Here is an 11,688-nt window from a genome sequence, read left to right on the forward strand (position 1 = left end):
CTCCTCAAAAAACGTTGCCCACGCACGCCGGTGTTTCTCCTCAACCTCCTGGCGTGCCCAATCCGGCTGCTCCGTGTCTATCCAGTGAAACCATTTGCATAGGGATGGGGGAGACTGCAACACAAACAGTAACATTAAATCACATTCATAAATAAATTTATGCCTACATAAAATTATGTCGAAACATACCGGCGGCCTGGTGGCCGACGAAGCTGAACTACAGGGTGGATCATGCTCATAGCTCGCACACATGAAAAATTTCATGCCGAACCAATCGGAGAAATCCTCCACCTGCTTAACCTTAGCAAGACGGCCGCATCAACACCGCTCCGCAGTCACACCCGGGGGCAAACTTGCAGCCTTCGCCTTCACCGGCCTAAACTCCTGGTCAGAGCACGACACACTCATGATGGCTAAGGGTGAGCCAACAGAAAAAAAAGAGATAGAAACACTTGTGCAGCGATGAGTGTCGATGCCTACTTTTATAGGAAAAAATCCGAGAGCGTGGCGGGAAAATATAGCGGGAGATGGTGGCGGGATAAATTTGGCGGGAGATGGTGGCGGGAAGGAGTGGCGGGAAGGATGGCGGGAAGAAGTGGCAGGAAGGGTGGCAGCAAGGACGGGAGGGAAACACGGCGGTGTGAACGGGAGAGGGAGAAGATATGGCGGGAAAGCGGTGGCGGGAAAATAATAGGGGAGAAGTGCTAGGAGATATCACTTGTAATAAACCTAAACTAAATGGTCGCAGCCGATCGGTCGGTAGCTGGCCAATTGGTCTGTAGCTGACCAATTGGTCAGCTATCGACCAACTAAAACTCTCAGCAGCCGACTGGGAGTCGGTCTGCTACTGACCGATCGGTCATTAGCTGACCGACCAGTTCACACTTTCCAATTTTTTTAAAACCGCGCGCTACTCCTAGAATTAAATAAAAAATTCGTATTATTTAAAAAAAATTCGCGGAAGTTAACTGCATGGAAGCCGACTTCCTCAGTCATCAAAATTAAATCATAATACGAGACGTGACGCCATATTATTTGCAGCTAACCAAACGCAATAAACCCAAAGTGAATGGCCGCACGCCGTCCCTTTCTCTTTTCCCCGTGTGAATCTCTCCAAGAAAGGAAAAAACAGATTTCCCCAAATTCCTCATGTGAATGTCTCCAAGGAAAACAACACAAAATTCCACAAATCTCGTCCTTCATCCACGGACGCCGCCAAGACCCGACTCCACCAGCCTCCGCCGCTGCGCCGCCAACCACCGTGCTACCGCCCGTCGCCTCCCACCCCGCCGGCCGCCGCTGTTATCCGCCGACCACGTTTGACGGTATCAACCCTCGCTTCTTCCGGTCGCCCGTCGACCCGACCCAGCTCTCCACGACGGCATCTACGGCTAATCGCCGAGCAATCAGGCACGTAAGTCACCAATGGATGTCTCAAATCCTCTATGAAATTGATGATTAGACTGTTAACTAATTGTAGTTAGATGGCTTAAACTGATGTTGTAATTCATGATGATTTAAATATAAAGTGTAGATGAATCGATTACATTCATGATGTTCTTAGTTGAATCATTGAAATTTATTCAGGTTGATGAAACCGAGATGTATGTTGTTGTCGTTTTCTAGATACATGATATATTAGTACATGAATTAGACTAGCTTCGTTTTGTACAGTACTAGTGCAAATTCATGTAATTTTGCAGAAAATTTCTCTGCCCTTCAATGTCAATACGTGTAAAATCTTTTGCTCTTGCGTTCTGTACTTTCAGTTTGCTGAATACACACTAGAGTTTTCAGCGTCCATGGATGCCTAGCATTATAGTGAGTGCAGTAACTATATTTTTTTTTGTTCACAGTGAATCAATGGATTTGAAACCTATAAAAGAGTTACTTCTTTTCCCTAGACCAAGTAACGAGTACTTGGCTGGCGTAGATGCTTTTCTTGAGTTTGCATATATGGGAAAAAGTACTGATGACAAGATCCGTTGCCCATGTGTTAAATGTGTCAATTCATTGTTACTGAAGCGTCAAGAGGTGTATGATCACTTAGTTTGTCATGGCATTTCAGATGGATATACAGTTTGGGGCTGCCATGGTGAAACAGCAGCATACATCTCAACTAAGAAACGATCACGGTCACAGTGTGAAAGTACAAAATCTAATATGCGCCAGCTTGTCGAAGATGTTTTTAGACTGCTCATAGTGGGAGTAACATAGCTAGTAACATCACACATCTTAAGGCATTTTGGTGACATGGCATGCTAATAAATGAAGAAAGAGAGTAAGGTGGTAACTAGCTATGTTACCATAACATCACACACCTCAAGACAAGATGAGTCTACAACATAATAAATGATACAATGCATGACACCACATATAAGTTACTACCCACTATGAAGGTAGTAACCTAGACTAGTAACATGACATATGTTACTAGTCTAAGTTACTCCCCACTATGACCAGCCTTAGGGAACCTCCAGTGACTGAATCTGAGACCCAAAAACCCATCCCAAGCTTACTATGACTTGGTGAGAGATGCAGATGAGCCTTTATGGCCAGAGTGTGAACTATCTAGGCTTTCCCTTTTTGTTATTCTCTTCCACATAAAAGCCACTAACAAGTGGAGCAATAAATCTTTAAACGATCTGCTGCCTGTTCTACAGAAAAGCAATTCCTAATGGTAAGAATTTGCCTAGTACATTTTGTGAGGCTAAGAAGATTGTGGAGAAACTTGGGCTTAATTATGTGAGAATCCATGCTTGTGAAAAAAACTGCCAGCTTTATCGGAAAGAGAAGGCAGGTGATGACTTCTGTTCAAAGTGTGGAATTTCTAGGTGGAAGAACGTACCGGATAAAACTACTCTAACTAAGAAGAAAAGAAGGAAGGCCATCCCAAGGAAGGTGTTGCGGTACTTTCCAATTAAGCCAAGGCTTAAGAGGCTTTTTATGCACAAAGATACTGCAACAGCTTTAAGATGGCATGATGAGGAACGCATAAAGGATGGAGCACTGCGTCATCCAGCTGATTCAAAGGCCTGGGAAGCCATTGATTCTAAGTATAAATACATTGCGGCCGATTCCCGGAACATTAGGTTTGGAATGGCAACTGATGGGTTCAATCCATATGGGACGATGAGTACTAAACATAGCTGTTGGCCTGTCGTCTTAGTGCCTTATAACTTTCCCCCATGGTTATGCATGAAACCCTCTTGTCTTTTGCTCACTCTGATTATTCCAGGTCCATCTTACCCTGGAAAGAACTTCCATGTCTTCATGGAGCCAGTTTACGAAGAACTAGCTGAATTGTTTGAGGTTGGAACATTTACATATGATGCATCTCAAGATGAGATGCTCCAACTTTATGCCGTTGTGTTGTGGACTGTGAGCGACTATCCTGGGCTTGCAATCGCTTCAGGACATAGCACCACCAGTGAGTCCGGTTGTTTCCCGTGTAGTGATGAAATCTTTTCTATACGCTTGAAAAATGGGCAAAATTTTTGTTTCATGGGGCATCGCCGCTTTTTGCACCCAGATCATGAGTTTCGTTATGATGCTGAATCATTTGATGGATCTGAGGAACATAGAGTTGGGCCTACTGCTTATTCCCAAGTTCAAGTTTTAGAAAAAAAAAATCAATTAAGGACTTTGATGATTCAAAAACTTGGAAGTTTGTCAGTGGCCTATTCTCTTATTTGCCTTATTGGGATTTTAATTTGATCCGCCATAATCTAGATATCATGCACATCGAGAAGAATGTATGTGAGAATATATATGGGACACTTCTAGGAATAGAGGGCAAGTCTAAGGATAATTTAAAAGCGCGGCTACATCTACAGGACATGGAAATCAGGGCAGAGTTACATCCTAAGAAGAAACCTAATAGTAAGTATTTTTTGCATGCGGCATCTTATACCATGTCCAGAAAAGAGGCGCAACAGTTTTGCAAAGTACTTCATGGTTTAAGAGTTTCAAATGGGTATTCGGGGAACATCTCAAGATGTGCAAACGTTTCTCAAGGGAGAATTTCAGGTCTTAAAAGTCATGATTGTCATACTCTAATGCAACAACTTCTGCCTCTTGCTTTGAGAGGTTTACTTCCAGATAATGTCACATCTGTCTTGTTTGATCTATGTGCATATTTTAGAGAAGTTAGTGCAATGGTTCTCTATGTGAGCGAGCTTGAGAAGTTGGAGCAACGAATAAAAATAACATTATGTCGTATGGAGATGATATTTCCTCCTGGATTTTTTTACTGTTATGGTGCATTAGGTAATTCATCTAGCTGCCGAGGCAAAAAATAGGTGGCCCTGTCTCCTACAGGTCGATGTTGTTTCTCGAAAGGTATATGTACTCCAGCAGCTATCTGTAACGACCCGGAAAAAAAAAATCTTATATTAGATTTTCTCAGTTGCTCTGTTTTTCCGTGTCGTCCCGATGTCATCATCATCATGCATCTATCGTACATGTTTTGTTGAAAGTCCAAACATTATTTTATTGAAACCTTGTTTTTTCTTATTTTGTTTTGCTATTATTCCCGGGGTTTTATAAACCTACGATCCTTGTTCTTATTTAAATACAACCAAGTACAAATTATTTTATAAATGGATTTGCAAGTTCCATTCTTTTCATCACTCTGTTTCTTTTCCCCTTTCCGCTAATCTTCTTCCTCTTTTTCCTGGAAACGTTTATAATTCAATTCTTGAGAGAGGAATATAATGCAGCCATCTGGTCTTCTTTTGTATTGAACCCATATTCTTGTCTAGCCCATCACGCACAGAAAGAGACCACCTTCTTGGCATCTTGGCTTTGAGCCCTCGAACCAGCCCAAGTCCTCATCATCTTCTAGCACACACAGAGCACGAGATCAGCATTCTTTTCCTCGACGTCATCCTCCTCCACCGAGCCAACCACTCCACTTTTCCCCTCAGTAATTCCCCCACCAGCGCCGATCAAACCCTAGTCCTCTTTCCCATCTGCGCCGCCCCCCTCTCTCTCTCTCGTTTCCTTCTCCTCGTCCAAGCCAAATCAGAGATTGAGAGGAGTATCAGAAAGAAAAATTCAGATAATTCCTCAGTTACACACAGCGCACCACCGGAGGAATCGACGGGCGCCGAAGTTCCCGACAGCCGTCTGCCGCTCTGAGCATGGGGATGGAACCCCGTGGCCTCGTTTTCCTGCTCGCTTAGTTCACGGAGCTAGAGTTGTTCTGCTGCGTCATGGCCGTCCTCGACATCCTCTCCAACAACAACCGCCGCCGAGCACGTCTTCGTCTCCGTCTCCGTCGAGCTCCACCACAACGCCATCGTCTTCGAGGGTGAGCGAAGCCTTCTGCCCCATCTTTTTACCATCGTTCCTTCGTTGTACCGTCGCCGTTGTCCTTGTATCTGTGCGTGTCATCCTGGTCACCGTCGAGAGCGCCACGGCCACATCGAACGTCTTGTGCTTCTTCCGACACGAGTTCTACGCAAGTGGCCTTGTACACGACCGCATCTCCACGTCTTGTTTCCGCACCACCATGAGCACTCAGCACCACCTAGTCTTGGTCGCCCTCGCCGTTTTCATCCGCCGCACCGCGCCACTATCTCTGCTTGTTTCCAGTTAGTTTCGTCAGTTCCCCGTCGCATGTGCACCTGTTCGTCGACTTCAGATCCGATTCAAAAACAGCCGCGTCCCTTTTCCTATCACGATCCAAGCAGTAGCAATTTTGGCTGGATCTCTTCTTTTCGTTCCTGGACACTAGAGATCAGCACCCAGCACCAGCAGCAGTCCGGCTGCCCTTTTGTTTTCGTGTTGCCTGTTTTCCTTGTTTGTTTCAGCAGTCCTGCAGAACGACAACAGCAGGCCAACCATGCGTGCCTTTGTTTTTCCCTTGTCAGGACATCAATCCTCAGCTAGCTGAATTCCTAATCACCCGTATACACACAAGCTTCTAGCCTCACTTTTTCTCTTCACATGTTTGTTTAAATCCATCTAGCATGTCCATCTTGCCTCTATCCACAAGCTGACTAATTGCAAATCAAGGTGACAATTTGCTGTCCTTTGCACAAGTATTCTACCAGTCTCAACTCTGTGACCGTATCCTCCAACAATAAATCCGGCCCGGCCACTTCTACCTTCAGTACTTCACCGGCAAATCAACTTCCCAAACTTTTGCCTATCGCATCTTCAGTTAACACTGTTGTTTGTTTTCAGTAAAGATTCAGTTAACGTATATAGCACTTCAGGTTGCTTCAGATCCTTTCCATATCAAAGCTCTACTAGCACTCCACTGGTTCTGTTCCTTGTCAATGGCCAGCGCGTCTCAAGTTGGATATTCAGTTCTGGCGCAAGCCAACCATTTTGTTTACTCTTTGACACGGTGCAATTTCCAGGAATCCTTCTTGGTTCCCTTTTCTTTTTTCTTCTTGCTCTCAGCACAAATCTGTTTTGATTTTAAAATCAACTAACCTTTTTGTTTACTCTTTGACACGGTGCAATTTCCAGGAATCCTTCTTGGTTCCCTTTTCTTTTATCTTCTTGCTCTCAGCATAAATCTGTTTTGATTTTAAAATCAACTTTCAAACTTCTTTTCAAACAAACTGATATCCAAGAGTATAAGAATAACCTAATCTATGTGTTTATAAAATTTGTTCCAACTTTTGAACAATTAAAATTTGACAAGTTTTAATTTGAGTTAATTAAATATGCAAACTTGTAAAATTTATATCTTTCAAACCATCACTCGAAATAAAATATTTTCTATACGAAAATTGATCAGAAAAATATGAGGAACATTAATATGCCATCCATAAACCTGTTTCATATTGCATCATATCGAACCGTGATAGTTATGCATGATCACCTAACATATATGTGGAGTATTTCGGACACCGACTAGGGTTTTCCCCGCTTCGTTTAACTTTGAAGTAGCTCACCCTTGCCATGCTACTGCCATGCTAATCAACACTTAAATTTGTTGGTAGAAATGCAACTCCAACTCTAATTTGTTTGTCCGGGGTTCTAACTCCGATTAATATGGATAAGTTGCATCGCATCATCTTTGCCATATCATGCACATCATCTTGATCATGCCGGTTCTTCTTCCGTAGTTGTAAGCTTTGCATCCGATGTTTATTGTACCATTTGCTTCTTCCCGGATAGGATCGCGAAGTGGTGCTGTGAGATACGACAAGTTCTCCGGATATTCCTTGACGACCTTTAACAGGCAAGTATTTCCACACTCCTGTCTCTGCAGGAGTCTCTTACCTATTTTATTTTGCCTTCTCTCTTATGCTAGCCTTGAGTTGCGTTCTTGTCACATGTTCTATCCGCTTGTTACCTCAAGCAGCCCATATTGTCTCCAGCACCCTCCTACAGCTGTTGTTTGGTTATCGGGTCTGCCTTGCGAGTCGTAGTGCATGCTTAGTGCCGTTATATCTCGTTTCGCCATCGTTATCTTGTTGGGTTATCTGCTGGGTTGTGGGAAGGTTATCACATGCTATATTAGTTGTTGGAGATACTCATGCTTTATTTTAATGTTAACAACTAAAATTGTAAGCAGTGGCATCTGTGAGCCCCTTTGCGAAAGCAGCGGATCTTTGTCTCTCTAATGTCCCCTAGGACCCGAGTTCTTGTTATCTGTTCCGAGATTGAGCGCTCTACCCGTGCGTGGGGATTCACTGGGACCCCCCTCACCCATTACCTTTTCTCAAGTCAGTTGAAAAGGGGGTCACAACCTTGGTTTTATTTGCCTATGCCATGTATGTCATGCTTTACTTACTGTTGCCTTCGGGTGTTTACATTATGTTGCCTTCGGGTGGTTTATATTCTGTACTGTACCTTGAGGGACGTTTAGCGAAGCATGTGGTTTGCACGCCTAGCCGCCGGCACAAACCCTGAGTCCACCTCGGAGTACGGCCGAAATTCGTTACGGGTAGCTTAGTGGGGTGGCCCCCTAGACTTTCTTGTTGAACTGAGAACGGTCTTGTTGTGAGACTTCGCTTGTATTAAGCGGGTCGAGCATGCGTATGGTTACATTTGGACAACCCCTGCAGGGTGTACATCTTATCGATAAGCCGTGTCCGCGGTTATGGATGACTTGGAGTTGTTTAACTCGATCATAGAACAACTTACACCTTTATGTTGCTGTTAATAATTTGCTAATACTTGCGTAGTAATATAGCATTACTACAAGCGATACCTAATAAAACTTGTCAACAGTGTGAATTCCCTTGTTAGTACTTCTTCCTTTGTGAAGGGGAAATGCATCGGTTGGGTTATGTTTGCAGAGTATAGAACTGTTGGTGCGCTCTCTTATCTATTTCTAGCACCTGCAAGTTGTGAGTGCATCTATAGGTTTTTAGTGCTTGCGCGCTGCCGCTTAACCCCACCATATTGCCTATGACGTTCTCTTGCGTCCTCTAAATCCCCTGGGTGCCTCAAGTACAAAGGACGACTGGTTGATGAATGCTTATACGTCTTAAAGTCTTGTTAAGTATGAACCCATACTTATTGCTGCTTTGGGACATAACCGGGCAGGTATGAAGACATGTTCGATGAAGACGACGTTAGCAAGGTTACCTCCGGCTTGGCCTGGGCAGAGTTATGGACGCCACTGGTTATCTTCGGGACTCTTAGTCCAATTTGTAAATTGTCCGTACTCGGATGTATTCGATCTTTTGTATGATTCAGATCTTTGTGTTGTATATTTGTATCTTGACTCGTTGGAGTCGTTGTTGTAAATATGTTTCTTGTGGGCTCTATTGTAAACCTGCTCGTGGTAATTCCTCTGGCATCACGTGTGTGATTAGTCACGCACGTCGTGTCGGAGGGCGTCTCAGAATCGATAGGTGCGGATTTCGGCGGAATCGCTGGAATCCTCATGGTACCGGTTCCGGGGCGTCACACTATCTCTGCAATAATAATTTTTTTCAACAAATTTCTTATTCTCTTTGCTGATTTGTTCATGTAGATACCTCGGTAAGGTGAAGTCAAATGTCCGTAATAAAGCTCATCCTGAAGGATTTATCGCTGAAGCATATTTGGCAGATGAGTGTATGACATTCTGTTCAAGATATATTGTTGGTTTTGAGACCTAATATAACATGTCCTCGCGAGATGAAGATAATGAGTTGGTTGGGCATCCTGGCGTTAAAGAAGGATCAACTTTATTTCTTGATGATGGGAAACCACTCGGGAAGCCTCGCAATTATGTTATAAGGGGCTTGGCTAAAGTACAGGCACATAGATACATGTTGTTTAATTGCTCAGATGTGAATCCATATCTTAGGTAAAATCTTGAGGTTTTAAATTATTTTAGTTTTCCCTTTTCTGTACTGTACTTACCAGTTTACTGTCAAATACTTTGCAGAGTTCATGCTGATGAGATCACCAATAGGCGCACTATCAACCCAAGTACTTTTGAGAAAATTCAAAACGAGACAGTTCCACGAATGGTTCAGATCTCATGTAAGTGACATTTTTTCATGCTCTACATGTACGCGTAGATTTATTAACTAAGCTGCTTCTAAATATTCAGATAATGAAACTGGAGACGGAAAACAATATTTCCAATATTAAAAATGATATTAGATGGCTCGCTCGGGGCCCTGTTGATGCAGCAAAAAGCTATCGCGGTTTCATTTCTCGATGCATGCGTTTTAGGCCTAAACGCTTGGATAGAATGCCACAAAATAGTAGAGTAATGGTAACTGCAAAAACATCTACTTATGCCAGAGCAGGTGATGCAAATCCAGTTCTAGATGATGTGATGTACTAGGGAGAATAATTGATATTATCGAGCTAAACTACTATGGATAATTTCTAGTTGTGTTGTTTAAATGTGAGTGGATTGATGTTTTTTCTGAAAATGGAATTCAAAAGGATAAGTACGGCTACACAGTTGTGAACTTCTCACATCTGATACAGAGCAGAGACAATATCGAGCATGAGCCCTTTATTTTCCCTAACCAAGCTGAGCAAGTGTTTTATGTGGATGCCTTTATTTTCCCTAACCAAGCTGAGCAAGTGTTTTATGTGGATGATGAAACGAAGCCTGGTTGGTCTGTTGTAATGAAGCCACCAAAACCTAGAAGTCTCTATGATACCGGCAATGAGGAATATGCAGAGGACACAGGGCCCTTCCATGTCTCGCACCTTGCGAAGATGTTCAAAAATAAAAGGCATGACAAACATTGGGTAAGAACTGACATTGAAGGAACAGAAGTGGATGATAACACCAATGCTCCGAGAAATGAAGAATAGTAAAAGGTAATTTACTGAATGATCATCTTGCTCATGGTACGCGTAGATTTAGATGAATTTTCTTATGTGATTTCGTATTTTAGGTGTGCCATTTACTCCGTTGAGAATATGAGGCAAAAGTTTAAGCACAACTAAAAGTTCAGGCTGTAGTTTCCTTTTCCTAGAGATGCATCTTGAACCGTTTCACGTAGGAGAATTTAACTACTCTGTATTTTTGTGTAGCTTTGCATATACAGCCACCAATACCACTTGCATGCCATATTCACATCATATACGGCAAGAAAAGATGTACCATCTATCTAGTACTCAGTACACGTACAAATCAAGCAATGAGGATAAAATATTATGTTTATCACTGGATATCCGGTCAAGTAGTACATATACAGATCATGTACAAACAATGGCGAGCCCAGATCGTGTACATGCGTCATTAATCTAACAATATCATTGTTCTGTATATGCCAATCTCATCCGACTAGAAGTTACTGTACTGGGTTATTTGATAAGTAATACTTTGATAAGTAATACTTGGTATATGCTTCTCTCTTCACTTTGTCTATGTTCTTTTTTAAACAATTTTGTCTGTTGGTTTTTGATTTGCAAAGCAACCAGGTGTTTTTTAGGTTGTGCCTACCTGACAATTTTTGCATGTGGAGATTAGAAGGATATTTCTGAACCGGCGCATGAAGCTATGGGTTAGTATGCCTTGGTTTAAGAGAGGAGGCATCTGGTATAAAAGGCAGAGCAAGGAGGTTTGTTGAACTGGTAAGCTGATAAGCGAGCGTCGGTATTGGCTTTTTGATAGATAGCAAGGAAAAGAAGTAAGTTTTTGCTCTTCGAACCTGAAGCTTGGAAAAATTCAGAAAATTGCTACTAAGTTAAGCCTCACGTATGACAGATTTTCGTTGGGACCAGCTAGACTTGTTAAAGAATTGTTATGTCTTACTGAAATGGACGTTTTAAGTTATGTGCGATGTTTGTTCTGTGTGAAAACATGGACGTATGATTCAATTCTTATGAAACCGTGCGTGTGTGAATTGTGCCTTGCACTTGCAGCTGGGTGCTAACAACCCTGGTCCTAGGACAATGCGGCCGGAGGGCTGTCCCGTTCCGTGAAACCAAAGGGGCTCCAAGATAGCACCTATGGCGTGCAAGCAAGCTGTAATTCGGGATTGAAATGGCTACCGAACTGAAATGCGCAGTGCACATCAAAGTGACTTAACATGTCGCCTGGTTTTGCGTTATTTGAGATTAGATTAAATAAACGTTTAAAGCATCAGCTTTGGGCTGCATGCCTGCATCCCTTTTAAATATTGGCCTAATCTGACCCAAAGTAGTAGCAGGCAGGTATATGAGTCCAACCGTACAAAGCTTTGCGCTGCATCTTTTATAACTACTGGGCTAACCTGATCCAAAGTAGTAGCCGGCAGGCCTTACATGTGTAGT

The 11,688-nt window shown here is 42.8% G+C and overlaps 2 pseudogenes; both read left to right on the forward strand.

Annotated features, from left to right (window-relative positions):
- The first annotated feature begins 2,643 nt into the window (after nucleotides 1-2,643).
- LOC139832676 (uncharacterized) lies at nucleotides 2,644-4,301 on the forward strand (annotated as a pseudogene).
- A 465-nt stretch (nucleotides 4,302-4,766) lies between these two features.
- On the forward strand, nucleotides 4,767-11,279 carry LOC127305654 (uncharacterized; annotated as a pseudogene).
- The last annotated feature ends 409 nt before the right edge of the window (nucleotides 11,280-11,688 follow it).

The sequence above is a fragment of the Lolium perenne genome, chromosome 6 (assembly GCF_019359855.2).
Source record: "Lolium perenne isolate Kyuss_39 chromosome 6, Kyuss_2.0, whole genome shotgun sequence".
Classification (NCBI taxonomy): domain Eukaryota; kingdom Viridiplantae; phylum Streptophyta; class Magnoliopsida; order Poales; family Poaceae; genus Lolium; species Lolium perenne.